The sequence below is a fragment of the Miniopterus natalensis genome, chromosome 4 (genome assembly GCF_054644295.1).
Source record: "Miniopterus natalensis isolate mMinNat1 chromosome 4, mMinNat1.hap1, whole genome shotgun sequence".
NCBI classification, from domain to species: domain Eukaryota; kingdom Metazoa; phylum Chordata; class Mammalia; order Chiroptera; family Miniopteridae; genus Miniopterus; species Miniopterus natalensis.
Window position 1 is genome coordinate 80,917,500 of NC_142084.1, and position 25,198 is coordinate 80,942,697.

Consider the following 25,198-nt stretch of genomic DNA (forward strand, 5'->3'; position numbering starts at 1 on the left):
AGAAGCTATGGCCCAGGTCACACATGAATACTTTCCGGGATTTGGAACCACACTTTTCTTTGTACACCTGCCTAGAAAACCCCCGTTATAAATGTAAGCATTAATACCAGTAACCCTAGAAATAATAGTATTGAGATTCTGAGCTAGCTGGGCTCGTGCTGAGGATGCAGGAGCCCAGGAAGCTTCCAGAGGCTCTGCCCATCCAGTCCTGAAGAAATCCAAAAGGCAGGGCCCATCCAGAGAGTTTAGGAAGGTCCCTGAGTCTACCAGCCTCGGGGCCCCAGCACACACTGGCTTTCTGTAAGACAGTTCACCGGCCCGGCGTGCTCTCCCACCTGACCCCACCTGGCCAGTGCCGGTGCCATGGCCTGTTGTGGGGCAGCCGAAAGGAGACTCTCCAGGCCGAGGTGAGTTCAGCTCCACTCAGAGGAGAGTGTGCAGGGAGCGGGGCATGGTGGCCCAGCTCACAGCGGACGCTGTAGAGGCAGCTCGGGCACAGAGGGAGCCCAGCAGCGCCCCCCATGAAAAGCACAGGCACGGCCGGCATGTAACCCCGGGAACGTCAGTGGCCTGGGTCTGGTACTCTGAGTCCCCAAGGAAGCCACTAGGAGTCACAGAATCAGTGGGGAGTTCCAGGGAGAGCTTCACTCCCTCTAGTTATTGCCCCATTTTACAGATATGGAAACGGAGGCCTAGGGGGCTCGTGGAAGGGGGGCCCCTCTGTTTCACTCCTTCGGGCTAGCCCACACCATGCACTCAGCACCTCCCTGCCAGAGTGTAACCTGTGCTTCACGTAACCCCTGCTCCTGGGGAAACCCAAGCTGGGGCTCACTGACCCGGGGACGTTGAGCCCCTTGGGTTCCTCGCCTGCAAAATGCAATCCTTCCTGCTCTGCCTACCCAACAGGCTTGGCAGGGTGAATCGATTAATTACGGATCTGAATAATCCAACACCTTTAATTTACAAGTAGGGAAACAGGCGCAAAGAGGCAGTCCGAGGCCACAGAGCCCGGGAGTCACAGAGACACAAATAATGAAACGTTCTTTTCTCCTTGCCTGCTTTGAAAACTTAAAGCTTTCAAATGACCCTGTATACCCCGCCCAGGCCCCCAACACAGAAAGCATCCAGTGAGTGCCACTGTAATAAGAGCCGTTGGAACTGTCCTGCATGGAGGCACGGCTAACCTGCCCAGGCTCAGCTCCCCATTTGTAAATCAGCTGAAGAACAGACACGGTGGAGTCCTGAGCCTGCTTCTCCACCTCCCTCCTCTCTCCTGAGCCCAGGCGTCAGCTCCCAAGTGTGGCTGGGGACAGAGGCAGGCTTTCTGAGCCCCAGGCAAACGTGAGCACAGCCCCGCCGTTCCCCACATCGGGGCAGGTAGCACCCCCCGCCCCCCCGTGGAGGCTGAACTCTGGCCTGGTGGCTCTGCTCAGCGTTCCACTCCAGCTCTCCTGCCTCCAGAGATATGCATCGGATTCCTGCTTCCCCCAAGACAGGGGAATAGGGCTGCTCCCACTGCCCCCACCCAACCCCGGTGTCGCCCCTGGTGCCTTGAAGACTCGCAGCCTTTCACAGCCCTAGAGCACCCCATTTTACAGCTGGGAAAGCCGAGGTTCTAATCCCAGTGCCGCTAAGGAGTTGCAGGAGAGCCAGGGCTGGCCAGGTTATCTGACTCTCCCTCCCACCCTCCCTCCTCCTTACCAGGTGGCTTTGTCTGTGATAGGGACCCTGAGCCCCCTGGACACTCACAGCAGCCAGCGCCTCCCAGTTCCTTGACCCCAGCACTTCCCCCTAAAACCACAGGGAAAATGGCCCTCACATCCCCCTGAAGGCTCATCCCCAGGAAGCTCAAGCGGGGGATTTCATTCTTCCAGGGACAAGAGTCCAACTTTCCATTCTTGCAAATATGACCTTGCTCCTCCATGAGATCAAAGTCTTGTCCATTCCTGAGCCCCAACCCCCCGACCCTGGGCTCCTGCTGGTTACATCTCTGGCTTCATTCGGTGCACCTAGGTGATCCAAGGCCCGCGTGTCCCTGTCCTACCCCTCCACGCCTGCCTCAGTCCTGTCCTGGTTCCGTCCCCACATTCCCAGGGCCCCCAACGCCCGCCTTCTCTGGGACGAGGCGCAAGAATGGATTAGCTCTGCACCCCCTCCTCCAACTGCCCATCTCCCAGCAGTTCTCACCTGTGCCCTTCAGGTAGGAGGGTGCCCGCCAGCTGGGCGCTGGGCACTGGGCGCTGGGCTGGAGCCCGGTCCCGGCTGCACGGGGCTGCCGAGCTCCGGAGGGAGGTGCGGAGAGGCCCGGGAAGGCGCGCTCCGCTCGCAGAGGCCGCCGAGAAAGTTGGAGTAGGTGTGTCCCAGCCCCGGAGGAGGAGGGGGGAGGGAGGGGGGAGAGTTGAGGCGGATCATCCCTCCTGCCAGCTCCGTCTCACCGAGAGGGAGGGAGGGAGCCAACTGGTTTGTGGCCCAGAACTCACGGTGGGGAATCGAGTCATGGAAAATGACGGCTGGAAAGTTGCTGAGAGCGCAGGCCCATGGCCACCTCCTTCCTCATTCTTACAGAAGCACCCACCGAGACCCTAGACAGGTAGAGAACTCACCCGAGGACGCACGGGGGCCATGACGGGACTGGGAAAGGACTCAGGTCGCTTAGGTCTTCTTCCTCTCCACTGTCCTCCCCCAGGCTACAGATCTGAGAGACAACTACAGTCATCCCTCCCTCCCCGAAAGGCCTGGTTCAAAACCCTGGCACTGCCATGTCCTGGCTCAGTAACCTTGGGCGAGTGACTTAATCTGAGCATCAGTTTCCTTTTTTGAAAAGATGGAGATAATAACTCCCGCCTCTCGAGGTTGTCATGGGGATTAAATGAGATAAAGGTTGATGGGGAGCATTTAGCAAAGAAAGTCCCTCATGAAAGCTAATTCTTCTTGTCATTAGCTGTGACTCCCTCTGTAAATGACAACCTCGCCAAGCTCTGGCTTCCCATCTGGGAAATGGGGGGAGCAATGATGTCTACTTCATAAGGTTGTGCAAATTTATAAGACAGATAATGTGTGGAAAGTACAGAGCACAAAGCCTGGCATCTCGCTGGGAAGCAAGACGTCTTAGTTTGACATATTTAATGGGATGCCTCTCTGCTCTGGCTTCCCAGATAGTCCAATAGGCTCCCCATGTTGAGAACCAGTGTTTTAAGAGAAGGGAAGAAGAATTAAGACGGGAATTAGTCTCTCTCTCTCTCATTGCCACACTTTTTTGTTGTGGATGCATTCATTTGCTTGTTTCTTGCGTACGCACACATGTGAGGCCCTACACCTCCCGTTTCCAGGCACTGGGGACATAAAGGAAATGAAATGGTTCCTGCCCGGGAGAGCTGAAACAGCTCTGCAACCATCCTGTCTAATTCCCTCTCTCTCCCCAGGACTTGCAGCCCCTTTGTAGCTTTCCTGGCAAATGAGTCTTTGCTTGCACACTTCTAATTATAGGGAGCTCATTACCTCTCCCAGCAGTCAGTTCTGTTAGTAATTCTACTTGATGGTCAGCTGAGCAGCCACCCTTGAACCTGGTTAATAACCAGGTTTTCTACATCTCTGTATTATTACTATTATAAGCTATGTGACCCAAGGCAAATGACTTACATTTGCAAAGTCTCTTTTGTTTCCTTATTTGTTAAATGGACTCACAACTGCCGGGCCCACTCAGAACAGATCTACTTTCTCTGCCATGTGACAAAAACTGAGGTCTGCATCTGTGGTCTAGGACTTGGTTTCCTAGAAGTTCAGGCTGGAGAGTGGAACTGTTAAGGTTCATGAGGCTCTTGGCTATTTCCCAGCTCTCAGAATATGTTCATAATGGAGATGTTGCAGCCACTGTGGGCTGTGCCCTTGGCGATCTGTCACCGGCATCCGGGATGACCACAGGTGTCAGGCTGCTGCAGTATGTTGCCCAAGGCGTCCCGAGGAGCTCCATTCGAGGAAGACTCTCCCAGGTCTCCCTCCCACAAGCCGCCTCAGGCCTGCTTGAGAGGCCTAGGGGTTTGTAGTGTGAGGGGAGCTTCTGTGATCAACTCCAGTGGGAAGGCTAACCTGGGCAATTATCCACTTGGCTGATTGCCGCCCAAGTCCCTGAGTCTGGGCCGATTAGGCATTAACCCAAGGGAGGGTGGCAGAGCGGCCCCACGAGCCCTTTGACTAGTCATGTGCAGAGTGGCAGGCGACCATCTTCCTTCAGGCCCCCCATTCGGGCCAAGGCTGGCCCCCAGCCTGCCCAGTGCAGGGACTGTCTGCAGCCTGGGGGGAAGGAGGAGGTGAGCATTGGGATGTATGGCAGAACCCCGTAATGCCATCCCCTCCTCTCTAGGCCCTCTGCCACTCCTGACCCAGGCCCTAATCCTTCTTTTCCCTGCTGGCTCCAGGACCCAGCTGGGAGATCTTCTGGCCTCTAGTCCCTCGTGCACCAGGAAATGGACTCCTCATGTCCCCCAAGCATGCTTGGAAGCCTCGCATTCCCAGGCCCCTGCTCACAGCTTCCTGGGTATCTGAAATTGTACCTATCCATCTTGGGACCGCCCATATGCTACCCCTTCTCTGTGAGCTCCCCCGACCATGCGCCTGACCTGATCGATTGGTAATAATAATAATAATAGCTCGTCTTTATGTCGGGCATTCAACCAGCACTCTGCAGGGATTGTCTAATTTCTCTGAACACCACCACGATGGAGTAGGCGCTGTTCTCATTCTCTGTCTTTTGGATGAAGAAACGGAAGCTCACCAAAGCTTTAGTTACTGGTCCAAGGTTGCTGGTCTAAACTTAGCTGAGTTTCAAGCCCCAATCTGTCTGAACCTAACCACTGAACTGCACTGCTCTGGGTCTCTCCTCCCAACCTGCAGCCCGCTGGCCGAACCTCCTGTGTGACTCTCTACTTTGGGCCCCACTTCTGCGTGCTCCCTTCTCTTCACTCAAGTCCAGCCCCGCTCTATGCTAAGCTCCTCAGGGTTGGATATCTGGGTAACCCAGGGGTGCTGCACCTTAGCATCCCAGTACCCCGGAGTCTAGGCATGGGGGGGGGCTTCTATAAATCCTGATGCCCAGGCCCCACCCCAGACCAATTACATGGAACTCTCTGGGGTGGGCCCCCGCATCAGGGTTGCTACGCAGGGGCAGGCATGTTGTAGGCACTAAAAAGAATTACATCTGGTTCTGAATCCCCAGTCTGGACCTCAGATCCCCCAGCTCAATGAAGCAGGTATTGAACTCTGACCTTTAACATCTATCTCTGGGGTCCTACAGTTCTGATATTCTCTGCAAGGATGCTGTAGGCTTCTAAAGAAAGGCCTGGCAGATAGTCACTGTCCACTCCCCTGCTTGCCCAGGAAAGCCGCACTCTCCCCTGTGGACCGGCTGAGCCGTTCCTCCCTGCGTTCATCGTGGGGTGGAGAATATAAATGAGGGCCTGAGCAGTGATGAAAACTCTAAGCAGGTGGCAAAATTTCAGGGTGCCCACAGAGTCTGGAAGCACCGATAGTATTATGTTCATTTTTAACAGACTGAACCCCTTTGATTCCTTCTGGAGCAGGCTATAGGCTCAGGTTTATTTGGTGAAAATCATAGACATACATTATCAGAGACCACACATCTCAAATGCATGTGCAGGGTTGGTTGGCCAACGTCCTGGTTGGCCCAGGACTAAGGGGGTTCCCAGGATGTAGGACTTTCAGTGCTATAACTGGGAGGTCCCAAGGGAAGGGGACCTGTCCGTCACCCTAGTGGAGGGAACTGCTGCCTCACTGCATGGCCCACATCTGCTGCGCACCCAGAGGAGGTGCCAAGGAAGTGCGGTCCACCCTGGAAGACCAGGCTCGAGAGAAGATTCAGCTCACTGGGAACAGTTAGCTGACGGAGACGATGCGTTCAGTGAACATGAAATGCAAACTGTCATTTCAGGGCAGGGGTCCCTCCCTCCTACTGCGTTCTCCCCGGGGAGGGGCACACAGCAGGATGGGAGTGGGGCTGCGAGACAGGTACAGAGCAGAGACCCTAGAGTCTGGTCTGTGAGCCGGTGGACGGAAAAGATTCAGAGGCCTGGCTGTCAAAGGGACATGATGCCTTTAAGGGGGATGAAGTCATCGGGGCTGTGGCCACCTGGCTGCTCGAGGGTTGCAGCCGAGAGGGAGAAGCAGAAGGTGGAAGGCAGGTGGGACGTGGGGGCTGAGCCTGGGATGTCAGCTCTGTGGCTGACAGACGGGACCCAGCAGGAGTGGGAACAGCCAGCCCTGGCGTTGCCTGGGGTGCCCGGGAATGTAATCAAACACCCAGCAGACCCGCTGGCCATGGGCATCTGGATACCACCGGGCCCTCCAGCTCATCTCGACCCCCAGCTGGCAGTTCTGACAAGCTCCTGCCAGGAGGAGCGTCCGGTCTTGTTGGCCAGCCGGTGAGCATGAGCTCATCTGCCACCAATCCAGCCTGTAGTGGGCCTGCCCCAGGCTGGTGCTGGTGGGTGGGGCACTGTGCTGATAGCTAATGGAGCCAGGCAGCCTGCTTCAGTGGCCTTGGTTAGGCCACCCCAACAGGAAGCCTGGGAGGTGGACTTCAAACAGAATCTCTGATGCTATCCACACCCTCACCTGCCCCAGACTTGGGGCTCTGATGTGGCCCTGGCCCAGGGACAGTACCCCTCCCAGGTCCCCTTCTACACAACCATGAACGACATTTCCAGCAGTCTCTTCCATTTCTCCCTATTGCATGGTAACAACAATAATAATTGCGGTGATAATAACTAATATTTGTTTTAATTTAAGTACATCATTTCATTTAATCCTCAAATAGATCTTCGTGATGAGGTACTATTATTACCATTCTCATTTTGCAGAAGAAGAAACTGAGTCAGAGGTTTAAGTGACCTGTCCAAGGTCATCCTCCCCTTAAATGGTAGAGCCAGGATTTGGGCTAAGTTTATCTTGCTCCAAAACTGAGCTCTTAGCCTCCACCCCAATGTCATGCTCCAACTAGATCACAGGGTTGGGACCCATGAGCATGCCGCGTCCATCTCGACAGGCCCTGCTCTTGATTCAATGCTCTGTTCTCTGTCTTGCAAATCTCAGTTCTGAATAAGCTTCCCACATTGTCGTTTTGCACTGGGCCTCATTGATGATGTCGCCGGTTCCGCAGATCAGCCGTCTTGCTGCTCCCCAGCCTCAGCCCAGACCCCTCCATCTGCTCATGGGGCATCTCTACCCATATAGCCATCCAGCCCACACCTACCTGGTGTCTCCCAAGGTTGTCTGCTCAGTAGCATCTCCTAGGCTCCCCACCACGCTTCCTTATGAGCTGCCAGGGATTCCATGCCCTTGTAGAACACAGGTTGCTCTGTTCTGGTCTCACCTTGAGGTCAGGGCAGGATATCACTGTGTGGTCCTCACCCCCCTGGCTGCACTTATTGAGGGTGTGGAGCACATGGTGGGGGTTGTTCTTGAAGTTAGACAGCTGGATTCAAACCCAGCTCTGCTGTCTTGCAGCTGTGTGGCCTTGGACAAGTTACTTGGGAAACAGTTTTCTCATCTGCCAAATGGAGGTGGGAACTGTTCTTATCTATCCTGGGTTGTCAGTGCTTAGTGTTTTATTAAGCACTGTGCTCAAGGCAAAAATGGTAGTTTCCTGGATCGGTTTGGTGCCTAATTTATCCATGAATTTCCTATAGCTCTTCGTATTGTGCTAATGAAATGTGGTAGGTGCAGAGGGTGTATAGATGCGAAATGACTTTGGAAGCACCAGAGTGTCACACGTGTGGGGAAATAGGACATGATTTTACAGAGGAAGAAACTGAGGCCTAGTGAGATTTGCTGGCCTGTTCAGGCCCCGCAGGCATCCCTCTCCTCCCCCCACCCCCCACTGGGTGCTTCCGTCCTGCTGGGTCACCTCAAGGCCAGCAGGGCAGAAGCCCTGGGGGCAGGAGCCTGCTTTTTGCTGCCTGGATTCCGGAGGCAGCTCTGGTAGCCCAACCAGCCCTGTCTCCCTGGCAGCCACATTCCGGACATTCTGCCCAGGCTAGAAAGAGGCTGGCCCCGAGGGAGGAAGCCCCGGGACCTTAGCCTACTCAGGGGCCATGGGGAGAGAGGCCAGTGTCTCCCGGGAGCGGGGATTGCTGGCCACTAGGGATTCCTCAGCATTTCAAGCTCTCCCCACTGGGCAGGCCTCAGTCTCACCCAAGGCCCAAGATTCAGGGAGGGTTGCTCAGGGGAAAAAGACTAGTAGCCCAGTAGCTGTCTAACTTCAGGCTCTGTAGGAATCATCTGGTGGGAATGGAGGTGGGGTGTTAAAAATGCACATTCTAAGCTCCCCCCCCATCATGGAGGGGCTCAGGACTCTGCATTTTTATTTTATTTTATTATTTTTAAAATATATCTTTATTGATTTCAGAGAGAGGAAAGGAGAGGGAGAGAGATAGAAACATCAATGATGAGAGTCATTGATCAAGCCCGCAACCGGGAATGTGCCCTGACCAGGAATCAAACCCTGATCGCCTGGATCCTAGGTCGATGCTCAACCGCTGAGCCACGCTCAGCAGGGCAGGACTCTGCATTTTTAAAATGAACCTCCAACAGGGTGTAAAACAAGATTTCGGAGCCATTGATTCAGTCCACTGTACAAATGAAGGGACTGCCCACAGGGACCCAGCAACAAGGCTATCTGAACAGAGCCACTGGCCCTGCTGGAAACAGGAGGGGCTCAGAGGCAAACTGCACAAGGGCAGAGGAATCCAGGAAGGGAGGAGGGCTGAGCACAGAGCAGCTTAAAGTTAGAAAGATGGGCAGTATGTGCCCCTTCTTCCCCATCGCCATCCCTGTGCCTCCTCCCCCACAGAGGCTGCTGACTGGCCTCACTCAGGGTGCATGGAGCCCTAGCCTCTCACACTCTGGCTCTGGACATCCATCTGCCCCAACTCCACCTCTACTCTCCTAGTGGGTTTCCTTTTCATGTCACTGTGTACAAGAGAAAGATTACTTGGAGTAAAACATCCTGGGCTCAAGTCACAGTCACTGCTGTGCTGTGTGGTCTTAGGCAAGTTCCTTACCCTCTCTGAGCTGAAGTTACTCATCTGTACCATGGTGGGCTAGAGCAGCTTTTCTCAAAGAGCAGTTCATGGATCAGCTCCACAGAACACCCAGAAACTTTGCTAAAATGCAGATTCACAGACTTCCAATCAGATAAAATGCGTACCAAAATTTGGAGAAATCTTGTTATTTAAATTTTGCATTTAGACAAGTAATACATAATATATTTTCCTTATAAAAGAATAAAACATTACATTAAAGGCTAAAGCCCTCTTTGCCACTGCCATTAATACCTTCTCCAAACACAACCAATATATAATCATTTAGGTGTATAACCTTTCTAAACATGTATATTCATACATAAATATACCAGTAGGAAATACAGGGTGGGGCAAAAGTAGGCTTACAATTGTTCCTATGGAAAATAATGCAATAATTAATAAATAATACAAGAATAGACTGTGTTTCACATACTCGATGCTGTAAATCTACTTTTGCCCCACCCTGTGTATAGCATTCAGGTTTTTGTTTGTCTGGGGGGTGGGGAGGTGGTTGTTAAAATTGTATCTTGTGTGTCATTCTGCAGCTTTTCACTCAATAGTGTGTCTCAACAGGGTTGAGACAGGAGTTTTTTCATGGTGTACACGTAGATCCACTCCACGCTTCCAGCTTCAGGGTTTTTCTGGGGCTTCTCAAGTGTGAGACCCTCTGAGCTAGATCAGTTCTAACCTCACATCCATGAGTCTGATTTTGACATAGAGTAGGGCCAGGGCAGCAGGATATTTCCCAGGGAGGGACTATCCGGCCTAATTGGAGTGTCCTTGGCACTACTGTAGATATTCCCTATCAAGGGTGTGGTCCCCTGGGATCTAGCTAGGGCCTCCTACTTCCCTTTCCTTAGAACCCTCAGGGCCACTCCCTTCCTCCCTTCCTAGCCCCTGGTCACCCTGATGTCATCTCCTCAGGTGAGGCTGACTCAGGCTCCCCCTTCCACTGCCCCTGGCTCTCGATGGTGCCTGACTGGTCTGACCTGGTGGGGCAGCCCCTGGTTTCCTAATACCTCCTCTCTGGGGACCTTCAAGCACATACCATTTGGCTCTTTGGGGAGCCCAGGAGCTGTCTGGGTCCTGAGTAGTGATGTTCTCTTCATTGTTCTCAAGGTTCTGCCACAGCCATGAGATCTTGAGCAAGGCCCTATCCTTCTCAGGGCTTTCCTCTCCCTATCTGTAAAATAAAGTTGTACTCATTCATTTCTATGCCCAGAAAGAACATCAAGTGAGCAAATCTATGCAAGCTTTGCTGAATGAATAAGGGTTGAAAAGTCCGTTCTAACTCTCTAGGACTGTGAATTCAGGCCAACCAGTGGGCACGAAATGCTCACCATGTGCATAGCCCTAGACTGGGAACTGAGGGGGATAGAACCCTGGAAAAGATGTGGTCCTTGCCCTTGAGTTGCAAACATTTGGGGTGTAGTCATCCAGTCAATCAATATTTCCCTGGAGTTTAGCATGGGGCAGGATTGGAGCCAGGTCAAGGCAGCCAAGGAAGGACAAGGGGTCCACTCACAAGCCATCAGGGAGAGTAGGAGTCAGGAGAGAGGCAAGTAGAAATCATGGTCACAGAGACCGTGGACTAAGGGTCCTGCAAAGAGGTCAGAGGAGAAAGAGTCAGTGGGAAGAGGAGGTATGTGGAGAGTGGAAGCAGGAGATACATGGATGAGCATGTGGCATGTGGCAGGCTCTGCATAAATGCTTGCTAAATTGAACAGGCAGATTGTTATAGAGACCAAGTCATGATAAATGGATACAAGAAATAGATGTGTGTTAAACAGATGACAGATAGAAATTAGATGATGAAAGTAAGTTAGCAATGCATGGATGGATGGACACATGGATGGATAGATGGATCAATGGATGGATAGGTGGATGGATGAATGAGTGACAGACAAATGGATGGGCAAGCAGAGAGACAGACAGATAATCTTGGTCCAGGATCATTGGATTTAGGGTCAGATGTTCAAGTTTGCTTTGGGGCCCTTCTGCTTACTGACTCTTTCTGGCCATTGGACCACAAGGATTTTGTGCTAAAAACTGGGATGACCAGTCCAGCTTGCCACCTTCCCCAGGAAATTATGAGAGTTGCCTGAAATGGCAGATGAGAGGGAGCTCTGCCCATAGCTGCATGCAGTTGTCGGAGGACTGTGGTTACAAGCAAGTCTAAAGGACTTCTCAGGCCTAGATACACATCAGTAGCACAATATAGAAGACTCGAAGCTGGTATGTAAAGAGTGACTGATAGAGGAGTAGATGTAGGAGCTGGAATGTATATTGCACAACAGTAGCTCCTACTCTATGAAGTAACGGTTGGTTGAGCAAACTGAGGGCCTGATGTTCTGGGGCTGCCTGAGGTCAGTGCCTGGCTTACTCCTTTCTCCACCACACCTCCTCCCTGATGGAGCGCCTTCCGCTGTGACACTCAGCTCTGCTTCCCTCTTCAGAATCACCTGGCTGTCTCAGCTTCAGGGGCAGTATCCAGAGCCCACCAGTATCAGAATCTCTTGGACACCCCCTGACAAATGCAGACTTAGGGGTCCCACCTCTGTCCTCTAAATCAGAGGACTTTGATGTGCCCAGGTTGATGATAGCACAATCCCCAGTGATGGTTCATTAGCTATCTGTCCATTTTGCTGCTGCTGTTACTTGCCCCGGTTCACTGGTTGGAGTCTGGCAGGGTGGAGACTGGAACCTAGCTCTCCCACAGCCTATTCCAGGGCCCCTGCCAGTGCCTCCTGCCCAGAGGCAAGGAAATGGCCCAAGTGACCTCTCCATGGCCCTAGGCTTAGAGATTTCAGACTCCTCAGCAGCTCCCAGACACAAGCCTCTCCAATTGCCTGAGGATTTCGAGCTAAACCCTCCAGCTTTCACCAGGCCGCTGCTGGGATCCTTGAAAGCCAGGGATAAGGGAGGCCTGATGGAGATAAGTGGTTCTTGTTCCCTCTCCCATCTGGCTGCTGCCCAGATGGGGCCACACTAATGCCTACACTGAAGTCCCAGGCGCGGAGCCATGGGGGCCATCAGGAGAAGCATAGCTGCTCAGCACCCACAGAAACCCGGGGCTTCCGAGAGCAGGTGTGCGGGGGCCCTAGCCGCTCAATGGAATCACCTATGGTGCTTGACAGCTTAGTGGTGAGACAGATGCCTAAAGACAAAATTACATTTCAGTGTGAAATCATTGTAGGGAGATGCGTGCATACAGCCAAAAGAGATGCTAACTCTAGTTTTTCAGTTCTGCAAATGGAGAACATGAGGTCAACCAGAGAGGGTAAGAAACTTGCCCAAGGTCACACTGCAAGTTAGTGACGGAGATGGAAGTAGAATCCTTTCCCAGCTTCCACTTCTTTGTACTTTACTCTTCCATCCCTTCCTTCACTCACTCACTCAGCAAATATTATGAAGTTCCTTTCAGTTGCCAAGCACTGCCCTGGGTGCTGGGAGTGTAGTAGTGAGCAAGACAGACAGACAGACAGACAGACGTCCTGCCTTCCTGACCCTCCACTGGGAGGAGACAAAATAAACACATTAGCAGATCTATCAGTTGGATGATTTGAGCAAGCTGTGTTCTCTAGAGAAAATGAAGCAGAGAAAGGGCCACAGGAGCTCGGGAACTGCTCCGGGAGGGTGGTCAGGGAAGGTCGCTCTGAGCGGTTGACCCCGTGAGGTCATCCAGAGTGATGGGAGCCAGCCACACAGATGGGAGAGGGAGCACTCCAGGCGGAGGGCAGAGCAGCAGCCAGGCCATGTTTTGTGCTACATCCAAGACCAGCCCCTTACTCCACGCTGGACCAAGGGAACCACGAACAAACTGGAAGGGAGCTTGAGGTATTTATCTTTTCGGTTTCTGTTCTGGTTTCCGCTTGGTTGATGTCCGTCTGCTGTACTAGATGGAAGCTTCTAGAGAGGAGGCGCTGTGGTGGTGTGTTGGCCACCACTTCACCCTGTGGCCCCGCGGGGCGCACTGACAGGGAGTTGAAGGGGAGAGTGGAGAGGGGGGAAGTGCTGCTGAAGATGGGAAGGTAGGAGTGTTTACCTCTAAGTACTCGACCGACAGTAAATGAGACTCTGCACGATGCCAGTCGGTTACCAAACGGTAACAAAGCCTCCCTCTTACCTGCCATAATTGCCCCACTTAATTCATTAAGGGATTATCTTGGGAGGGGGAGGGGAGGGACCCAACCTGGGAGTTCTGGCAGCAGCACCACCTCCTCCAAGGCAACTGGGAGACCTGGGGACCCCAACTGTGGAAACAACAGTTAGGTCAGGAGAGCCAGGGCGGCAGGGCTCTAGTCCTGCCTCTGCTCCTGAGTAACTGCGTGACCGTGGGCAGCTTTCCTCCCCTCTCTGGGCCTCACTTCTCTCATCTGTTCAATGAATGAGAATGAGCTAAAGAGTGGGTTCAAACTATGCTTGAAGAAGCCCTCAGTCCCAAAGAGGGGCTCTTAGAGACTGTGGGGGCAGGGGCAGGGATAGGTAGAAGTGAGGCCCCACTCTTCCAGCCAGAATGGCCCTGCTTGAATCTGTTTCCCACGCTGGGCTTCTTCAGGAGCAGGTGATGTGTGTAGCGATGATGAAAATAAACACGGAGCCCCACACGTTGTTGGGCGGATCACTTGCGACAATGCATGCGAAGTGCTTAGTGCAATAACCCTGTGTAGTGCTTGCATCCCAGTTTTACAGATGAGGAAACTGAGGCGCAGCGCCGTTAACTAACTTATCTAGAGCCTGATCTGAGCTGCAAAGGCTGGCAGTGAGGCCTCTGATCCTCACTTTTAACCCTCCTTTGACTAAGGGTACAGATGTTTTGTATTAAACTGACAGCCTCTTGGGGGCTCTACTTCGTACTAACCCTGCGGCCTCAAGGGCTATTGAAGGAGATAATGCACACGTGAGAATCTTAACGTTGTACTCGGCTTATGGTAAAAGCTCAATAGTCATTAGCTATTATTATGATTATTAGCATTTTAATTTCTTGTGAAGACTGATCCCACTTCTCAAATGTGTTTGGAAAGGACTGGAGTGGCTGATTCCCAAAGGTCTTGCAGCCCTGGCTCTCTGCTTCTCAAGAGGAGGGGTGGTGCTGGGGCTGGGCAGCAGCCTGCTCCCCGGGGGGATGTTGACCAGGAAAGAAGTTTTCATCAATTTTTACAAAATGAGAAAAAGGACAAGCCAGTGAGATGTCCATCAAGCTCATTTTATTTCATTTAAAGGACTGTCCTTGAATCAGAGATGACAACTATCTAACAATAAAAATGCTTGGTGACTTTTGAGCACGTGCCATACCCCGGGCCCTTTACCCAGTGTTCTCGTTTAATCCCCGAAACATCTCCATATAGTTGAGGAAACCGAGGCACAGCACAGTCAACTAATTTGTCTGAGGGCCACAGCTGGAAAGGGGCAGAGCTGGAACTCACACTGAAGACCTCGGGACACCAGAGCTCCGCACCCTTAACCAAGATGCTGTGTGTCCTGGGGCCCACTTTGATGTTTAACAGCTTCATTGAGATATAATTTACGTAACATAGAAAGCTGACCCCTTAAAAGTGTGCGGGCCAATGGCTTTCAGCTTATTTGCAGAGGTCTGCAATGGCCACTGTAATCTAACTGCGGAGCATTTTCACCCTGCCAGAGAGAAGCCTCACGCCCATCACCAGTCCCTGCCCAATCCCCAGCCAACCACGAATCTACTCTCTGCCTCTGTAGATTAGCCTATTCCAGGCATTTCAAATAAATGAAACTATACTATCTGTGCTCTTTTGTTACTGGCTTCTTTCTCTGAGCATAATGTTTTTGAGGTTCATCCACGTGGTAGCGTGTATCAGCATTTATTCCTTTCTACAGCTGAGTTAAATTCCATTGTACGGGTGAACCTCACTTTGTTTATTTTTCATTCCTTGATGATCACTTGGGCTTTTTCCACTTTTTAGCTATTAGGCATAATGCTGCCATGAACATTTGTGTCTGAGGGTTTTAGGGGCTTTTTTGTCGTTGCTTGTTTTGGGGTTTTTGTGGACACGTGCTTTCATTTCTCTTGGGCAGATACGTAGGCGTAGAGTGGCTGGCTTATATAGTTATTCTATCCTTACTTTTTTTTTTTTAATATAACTTTATTGATTTCAGAGAGAGGAAGGGAGAGGGAGAGAGAGAGAGAGAAACATCAATGATGAGAGAGTCATTGATCGGCTGCCTCCTGCAAGCTCCCGACTGGGGATCGAGCCTGCAACCCGGGCATGTGCCCTGAGCGGGAATCGAACCCCGATCTCCTGGAAGATAGGCCGATGCTCAGCCGCTGAGCCACGCCCGGCCGGGCTACTCTTACATTTTGGAGAATTGCCAAACTGTTCCCCAAAACAGCCATTTTGCAATCCCCCAGCAGTGTGTGAGGGCTCCAATTTCCCTCCACCCTTGCCGACACTGGTGATTATCTGTCTCCTCGATTACAGCCATCCTAGTAGGTGTGAAATGGTGCCTCATTGTGGTTTTGTTTTACATTTCCCTAATGCCTGAGGATGTTGAGCATCCTTTCATGCGCTTATTGACCATTCATGAATCTTCTTTGGAGAAATGTCTAGTCAAATCTTTTGCCCATTTTAAAATTAGGTTGTTTATGTTATTGAGTTGTAAGTAGTTTTTTAAAAAATATATTCTGGATACAACTTTCTTCTCATATCTATAATTTGCAAATATTTTTCTCCATTTTGTGGGTTGTTTTTCATTTGCTTGATGATGTCATTGCAAACACAAAAGTTTTTAATGTTGATGATGTCCAATTTATCAATTTTTAAACTGCTTGTGCTTTAGGTGTGGTATCTAGGAAATCATTGCCTAATCCACAGTTGTAAAGATTTATCCCTACATTTTCTAAGTGTTTATAGTTCTTTAATTTAGGTCTATGGTCCATATTGAGCTAAGTTTTGTATATGATGAGATATAGGTTTCCAAATTCATCTTTTGCATTTGCATAGCCAACTGTCCCAGCACCGTTTGTGGAAAATATTATTCTTTCCGCATTGAATTTTCTTGGCATCCTTGCCAAAATCAATTAAACATAGTCCTAGCTTGGCTCAGTGGTTAGAGAGTCAACTCTCAGACTGAAGGGTCCTGGGTTCGATTCCAGCCAAGGGCATGTACCGAGGTTGCAGGCTCCATCCCTGGCCCCGGTAGGGTTGGGGCTCGTGCAGGAAGCAACCAGTCAATGTGTCCCTCTCATGTCGATGTTTCTCTCTCTCTCTGTCTCCCCCCCTTCCACTCTCTGAAAAGCAATGGAAAAAATACCCTCGCGTGAGGATTAAAAAACACACACACAATCAATGAACCATAAATGTAAAGGTTTATTTCTGGACTCATTTTCTTCCATTGACCTATATGCCCGTCCTGATTACTGTAGCTTTGTAGTGAGTTGTGAAATGAAGTATAAGTCCTTCAACTTTGTTCTTCTTTTTTCAAGATTGTTTTTGACTTTTCTGGGTCCCTTGCATCTCCATATGAATTTTAAAATTAGCTTATTAAATTCTGCAAAAAATAATTAGGTCCCACTTTTAAGAGAGCTCTTTCTCTTATGAAATAAGGTGATAGAACACAGTAACTAAATTATTTTAAATGACCTTATTTGACAAAGAAAAATAATCGTATATTGGGCGTCCAAAATTGTGGGGAATTTTACCAGCCTGTGAAATCCAAAAGTGATTTAGAAAGTTCTGAAAAATGGGCCAGATTTTGAGGTAGGACAGCGAGTGTGCACTGCTGGGGAGGAGGGGGAAGATGGAAGACAAGACGGCATCGGGGAGGGATGGAGGAGCCACCCAGGCCCATGCTGTAACCTTTATCTTGGAGTATCTGAAGGACTGAGGGGTGAGATGTGGAAGACCCTATTTGCATAAAAGTCCCAATTGACTCCTGGGGGAAAAGTCACCCTCAGCAAAGGGACCCAGATCTTGGCCCAAGAGAGGCACCACTTGTCAGGGTGAGGGAAAGGAGTGATTTGGGGATAGCCCTTGTTCAGATGCAGCTAATATTGACTGAATTCTTACCTTGAATGAAGCACTGTACCTGCAGCGTCTCGTTTAATGCTCACCACAATCTGGCGTTTGCATTGTAGTTGCTTGTTTCATTGCGTAACACAGCACTGTTTAATTCAAATATCACGTAAGCCATACGTGTGATTTTAAATTTCCAGGAGCCAAATCACAAATGTAAAAAGAACCAGGTGACATTCATGCTGGTAATATATTTTTATTTAACTCAATATATTCAAAATGTTATCATTTTCAACATGTAATCAATATTTAAATATTTACTGGTGGGATATTTTTCATTCTCTTTTCTTGCTAACATTTAAAAATCCAATGTGTTTTTATACATGCTCAGCACATCTTGACGCAAATGCTAAATTTTCATCATCAATATTTGATCTGTATTTAGATTTCACAAGTTGAAAAAGTAGCTTCAAGTTCCAGGGTTATTTTGAGCATACTTAAGAGTGAACCAAGTATCTGTTTTTAAACTTAAATTATTAAAAATTAAATTTAAAATTCAGACCCTCAGTCACAGTAGCCAGATTTCAAATGCTTGATAGCTGCAGATGGTTAGTGGTTATCTCATTGAACACGCAGGCCAACACTCATCACCTCCTGTGCCATGAGGAGTGATGAAGTCAGTGATGAGGTCAGCTTGTTGACTATGGCACCCCTTGTACTGTGTGGGCACATAGTAGGTATTCAATAGACATCTATTGAATAATCCATGAATGGATGAATCGATGAGCAAGTGGAGCTAATGAACAAATGAAATAACTGATAAACAAGTGAGCTAACTAGGTCAAATGCCTACAGCTAGTTTCAAGGAGAGAATTCAAAGCCAGGTCTGACTCATTCCAAAATTATTGGCTGTAAGAAACATATGTGGGTATAGGAAAGGAAGACGGAAGCCTGGGCCACTGAGCCAGGGAGCGTCAGGTGTCCACAATGCCCTGCCAGGCTCCATAGGCTCCCTTTTGCCCACCTACCCTCCCCGACCTGCTGTGCCACCTTCCCCCGGCCAAGCTGCGGGGGTGTTTCAGGAGCCTAGTGGACAAAATCCTGGTAGGGGCAGGTGACGCCTTGGACATGGTGACAGCCAGCTACACCAAGCACAAGGGCAAAACCCTGGGCACAGGAAATGGGCACCAGCTGCACAGACAGAGCCCTATTTGTCTTGAAATCTGCAAAACTGACCTCATATCTTGTCACAAGTCCTGGGGCTGGCCCAAATCTAGAACAAGAAGCCAAGAGGAGACTTTAGTTTCAGTCACAGGACTTCAGAGCTGGAAAGAGTTGGAGGGATCACCTCGTCCCAAACATTCATGTTGTAGATCAGGAAACTGAGGCCCCCGAAAAGGGAGGCCCCGAGCATGGCTGAACAATGGGCTCTATAAAAGGAAAGACCACCTTTTGGTTTTCCTGTTGCTGGTGAGACTACTACTTCCTTTCAATAAAGCGATACGGGGCCAGGGTTCTTTTCCAGCCCTGCCAGTCCTTCTGCTCTCCCCATAATGCCAGGCCCCAGTGTTTTTGGGGAAATAGCCACGATGCAAGGAATTTGGGCTGGTTCTGCTTTGAGCTTGTGTTGACTGCTTCTCTGCCTGAAATGCTCTCCTCCCTTGCTCTGTTCTACTTCTCAGCCTGGCTGCATAATACACACCTTCCAGGCCAGGCTCAGCATCGCTGTGTCAGTGAACCTCCTGTCCCCCTGAACCTGTGCATCTTCCCCCGCCCTTATTCCATGGGGCTCTCCGCGGTGGCTGTTGGACAATGGAGAAGACCCCGTAGCTTCAGAGACCCATGGGGGTGCCTCCGTGGCTGATACCCGAGGCTGAGAGGCAGTTGTGGGAAATGATTGGCAGGAAAGATTGGGGCTGGATGGGAGACTGAGACAGGTTGTAATCAGTTGACAAGTGAGGATGTGGAGGCCCTGCTATATCTGCCTGGAGAGGAAGTCAAGAGATCTGATCCTGCAAAGGGGACATTTCTCTGGGGACTCACTTGATCCCGTTTTCACAAGGAGATGGAAAACAACATTGTTGAGGACATGATCCCTGGACTCCCAGAGCTTCAACTCTAGCAGAGGAGACTCATTCATTCACACATTTAACAAGTGCGAACTGAGAATTTTGCCCCGTGCCAGGCACTGTCTTAGGCACTGAGGATAAAAGCAGGTCTATGACAGAGAGAGTGTGAGTGTGTGTGTGTGTTTGCAGAGGGGAAAGAGTAGACACTTAGCTATTAATTCTTTCAATGTGCTAAGTACTGTTCTAAATGCTGGGGTTACAAATGACTGTGGATACGGCAAGTATGTTCCTGCCTCAGGAAGTTCCTGTTCTGGTGAGAAAGACAGATATTGAATAAGTCATGACAAGTTGACAAGTGCGGTGCATTTTATGAAAGGAGAGGAAGGAGCACTACGGGAACACGCGGCAGGGGAACCTATCTCTGGTGTCTCCACGATGAGATGGCATTTCATCCACCCCTCAAAGATGAAATACAAACATTTCAGAGATGAAATGTGAACTGCAAAAAGCAGGGTACTTTGGGAGTCACCAGGAGGGCACTAAACTTTGATGGGGTTGAAAGGAAGGCCTCTTGGAAGAAGAGGTATACAATGCTCAACTACATAGATCTATAAGTATAAACAGGAATAGATACAAGGAACAATGAGAACCTGTAACTGAGGATCTGAGCTTTCCTGAGGAAATGATATTTGATTTAAGATCTGAAAGGTAAGTGGCAGTTAACTGGTGAGACGTGAAAGGCGACAAGTGTTCCCAGCAAAGGGACCAGCATGTGCAAAGGCCCTCGGGTGGGAGGGAACATGGTTCTCTGAGAACCATTTTCCTCTCCAAGCCCTTTAACAAGGATCTGCAGGTCCAAACCACCAGTGAGAGCAGAGGGCTGGTACCAGGCAAACGGCCAGTGTGCTTACTGTGCTCCCTCCATGGGGCTTTCAGGGCACCGAGAGGCATCTCCCTTGGGCCTCATCCTGGACTAACAGCGTCCAAAGAAACTTTACATTTTCATTAAATGTAGCACCATCCCCCCTTTCCTGAAAGGAAGTTGAGAATCAGAGAAAGCAAGGGACTTACCAAGGTCACAGATAATCATGCTAATTAATCACTTATTATATACCAGCCACTGTACTAAGCACTTTATTATTCAACATGAAGTAGATGCAATTATTGGTCTCACATGACAAATGAGAAAACTGAAGCTCAAGGAGGGCATCTTATCTAGGGTCACACAGCTAAAAAATTTCAGAGGTTAGAAATCCAGGTAGCTGCCCTCAGAACCTACACTCCTATCCCGTGGGACTCGTTGGCAGAACCTGGCAAGAACCCAGGCTCTCTGACATTCAGCCACTTGCTTCTGCCTTTAGAAATGGAGTTCAGCTTGGCATATCCTTTTGGGAGGCATCCAGCACTGACTGAATTTAGGCACACCCACCCCTAATATTGCAGGACACCAAGCAAAAGTACAAAGGAGGGCCCCATGGCTCCGGCCCGCCTGCCTTCCCTTCCTACCCCTTCTGTTCCCACAGGAACGTGCTTATACCTCCCTGCCCAAGCCACAGCCACATCGCCCTAACTCCTGCCCAGTGAACACCACCAGCTTGGCCCCCCTCAGGCATTCCTGGGGTGCACAGCCTGCCCTTGGAGGAAGATGCCTGCTGCACAGGCCTAGGCAGCTAGCTGGGGGCCTCTGGCATGAAATTGAGATTTGGGTGACCAGAATGTGATCAGGAAGTGAGGGTCACAGGCTTGGGGTGAGCTGTCCCCTTGGCCCCACGGGGAGAATGCAGCTAGAGGAGGGGCAGGGTGAGGCCCCGTATGTCCAATGTGAGGGGGATCCTAACTATAGACAATTCTGAGGTCCCCCTCTCTGCCCCCATAAGCCCTCTTTCCAGGGGGACTGATCGGTACATATTCTTTAGGCACCTGCAAGACACAGCCCACACCCATACCTCCTCCTGGGCCCTTACCTAATAGTGACCCCCATCCCCCACCAAATTCACCCCATCCCCACCTAGGGTCCTGCCCCGACTTGTGCAAACCACAGGCCTCTGCATTGTGCTAGGGCAGGATGAGTCAGGGCAGAACTAAGGCGCTGAGCCCTGGGAAGCTGCTCTGAGCCCGGAAGAGGGACTCTGCAGCCGGGACAGGAGTGAATCAGGCAGGAGTGGCTCCCGTCCTGATATCCGGCTCCTACTCAGCAAATACCTGCGGTGGCAAGGGGTGTGGGGGAGGGGCCCAGGCACCCCTGGTCTGGGGTCAGGAAGCTTGAGAAAGTCTGTTTTTCCAGGAGAGTATGTAGATGTCATCCCAGTGTTGCTGAGACTGCAATTTGCTATGGGGAGAATATAAGAAGGCTGTGTGTGCATGTGCATGCTCATGAGTGTACATATATGCGTGTATCCGTGTGTGATGTGTGTGTCTCTGATGTGGGTGCATGTCTATGCATACCTCTATGTGTCTGTGTCTGGAGCGTACAGTGTCTGCATCTCGCGTGCATGCGTAGGTCACTCTGCTTACACCTGTGGGGGAGGGGAGTCCATATGCCTTTGCCTCTGTAACTTAGGGGTGTCTAAGTGCAGCAAGCAAGGGGCCCCCCAAGCTTGGCTCTGACAAATGATTCCAGACGTATCGTCTCAACCACTCCATTTGACTGTTAGCCCCTTGAGGAAGGCACCACGTCTGACTTTCCTCACTGTTGTGCTCCATGCATATTGTTGAACTATTACCTCAGAGAGGCCCTCACCTGGCCCAGCTCCTGGGAGGCTCCAGAAGTCCCCAAGAGGAGGCCTCATGAGGGAGAGGAACCAAATCGACTCCATTCCTAGTTCAGGACTCAAGTCTCAGCTGACCCTCAGACTTTTGCTTGCTGTCCCTCTGCCCTGGTCAAAAGTCAGGAAACAAAACCCAGGCTCTTCCATAACCTTGCTGTGTGACCTTGAGTAAGTCACTTCCTCTTTCTAGGCCTCACTTTCCCTATCTGTTAAAAGGGCAGGTTGGATGTGCAGACCTCACAGGCCACATCCAGCCTCAGTGCGGTGTGGTTTTCACCTTCAAGCCTTTTGTCCAGTGGCCCCTGCCCATTTAAACATGGGGTCTGTTTCCTTTCCTCTCTCAGATCCTTCTGCTCCTGTGCAACTTCCCCTGGTCCATCCCAGCTCAGGCAGTAAGCAGAGTCTCAGCCAAGTTTCCATTCTGTCCCTGGGTTCTCCACCATGAGTGCCCACTGGTAACCCCCCGGCATTATAATTAAAATCACTTTTGCTAAAAACACGCTGGTTGACATTTATAGGCTTGGGAAGGGAACACCTTGGGAAAAGGGTGATGAAGAATGCAGTCCTCTAACACCTTGGCCTCTGGGCCTTTGGGGGAGGGAGCATTCTGTGAACTGATTTGTCGAGAGAGCTGGGCTGGGGAGAAGGGAGGGGAGAAGTATTGCTGATTAATGTGCCAAATTTCTTCAAAGTACTTCAGGTGGGAATCTTCCCTAGATGCACTACATGCTTCCCTGCCTTCTCAAACAAGGCTAAAGCATGATTTCATCTTTACTTGATGACGCAGGGCCACTATAAAGCATTAATGAGTGAACTGAGTTTTAATACAATGGTGTCCTTAAGGGCTGTGAAGGTATGTTAGGCTGTTTGCCCCTATATTGAAAGAGTCAGGCTCTTCTTTTTCATATTTTATCTTTGCTCATTGACAGCCTGTCAGCTGTTACTTATTTCAGAGGCCCATCTCTCTTTATTCTTTAAAACAGTGAATCTATTAGTTAACTACATACATGTCTACATTGTGTAGAAAATTAGTATATCATCTGTGGGCGAAGGGCTCCCTTATGAGTGAAATTCAGGATAGAATCCACTGTGGCTACTTATAAACCTTTTTTGTCTTATTAGCCATGGAACCCTAAAACAGATTTTCTGTGGCTCAGTTTTCTGATGTATAAAATGGGACTAATGATAGTATCTGCCTCACAAAGTTATTGCAACGAAACATAAGGCTATATGCAACCAAAGCACTTAACACATTGCTACATAGTAACCACTCAGTAAATGTTGTTTGTTTTATTTTTAGCTAGCATTCTTGTCTGAATTTTGGATCGGTGTCATTGCTGGATAGCTATTTGAGTTCTGCCTGAGTGAAATGACTCATTCGTAAAGAATGTTTTGTGTTGCAAATAACAGAAAATCCAACTAACAGTGGCTTACACAAATAGGTGTTTATTTTTATTATATTACAAGGAACATACAAGCAGATGGCTTTTGGCATTAATTCAGTGGTTCAGTGATGTCCAAACTGGTGTCACTGCAATTCTTTTGGCCCCTGCCTCATGGTCACAATCTGGCTGCTGTGATTCCAGTCATCACACCCTCCTCCAAGGCATAAAGAAGGAGACAGGGTGGTGTTGGTTATGTTTCCTTTCAAAAAGATATCTCCTTGTTTCATGTCTAGAACTGGGTCACATGGCCACTGTCAGTGACAGGGATCCTGAAAAACAAGGACCAAGGTGTCATCATTAGCTTAGAGCACACGTGCACCTCTGCTGGGACTTACCTGTCTCTCCCTGCTCCCATTTCCCACCAAGGGTTCTGTGGGTGAGGCAGGCGGCGAAATGGATATTGGGTCAGTAGCTAACATTGCTTGTCCCAGCAACTATCATTATTCTTTTTATTGTCCTAGTTAAGAAGTTTTGATTGCAAGTGACAGAAACCCAAATCAGACTGGCTTAAGCAAAAAAAACACCACAAAAAACAGTTGCATAGGTAGAGGAGTTGGTAGAAAGGAAAGAAAAGGAAAGGAAAGATAAAAAGAAATGAATTGACTTATATTCCTGAGAAGTCCAGGAATAGTTTGGCTTTAGGTAAGTCTGGGGCCAAATATGCAAACACCATTGGCAGAAGACTGCCCTTGGCCACATTTTTTTTCTGTTTTCCTTTGCATTTGCTTGATAATCAGGTAGATTCTCCTCACCTGATGGTGCCCAGGATCGCCAAGCTCTCACTCCCCCAGGCTCCTGTCCAGCAGAAAAGCGAGTGAGTCCTTTCTCCCTGTCATTAAAACAGGAAGAATGTCGGTTGGCTGTGACTGGGTAACAGGCCCGACCACAGCGACAACAGGGAATTCAGGGCTCTGATCAACAAGGCCGGGTCTCAGGCCCACCAGAGCAGAGGTTGGGTCAGCTGTCCCCAAACCAATAGTTAAAGTTGAAGGTTAGAGTAGACTGGATCCCCCATGAAAATCAGGTGTGGAACCAGAGAAAGGGGGCATGAGTGCAGAGCAGGCAGAGGGCTTTGCCGTTTTCAAAGTAGACGTGTGAGTTAGGAAAAGCAGGGATTCTGGCCCCATTCTGCAGCAGGCAAAACTGTCAGGGAGGTGAAAGGACATGCCTAGAGCCACTTAGTTCACAGGTGGTTGGAGTGAATCCCAGTGGGTCCAGGCTCAAGGTGTTTCCTCTACACCACACCCTGAGCTGACAACTGGTCAACCCAGGGATTGTCCAGGAGCCATGGAGCCAAGGGACAGCAACCAGAGGGCCCACCAGGAGAGGCCACTGGCTCCACGCAGTCCTTCACACTACCCTGTGGGAGGCCAGGCCCAGAAATAGGTCCATTCTACTGAAAGAGAAGAAGGGGAGCTGAGGCGGGAAAGAACCAACTAGCTAAGAACCATGAGGAAGCAGCCAAGGCAGGGGAGTGAAAGTCACCCCCATCATCTCTCCAGCTCTTGCTTTGGGCCCTGCCCTGTGTCACCTCCTTCATTGCTCAACAATGCTGTGCTGAAGCTACTCTTCAGTGCTACCGCTTTACAGACGGGGAGCCCAGGTTCAGGAGAGTTCAACAACTTGCCCAGGGTCACACGGCTAACAAGAAGAGAAGCTGGGAGTTGAGGCAGGTCTGTTTTAAAAAACTGCGCCCTAAAGGGAGTTGTCTCCATCCAGGTTGGGTTCTTAGTAAAAAACAGAACCGCCAGCTGCCATCTGAGGATCAGAGGGGGTCGACATTTGGGACACCTGGAGCCACCTGGTGAAGGAAGGGATGAGTGTCAGCTCAAG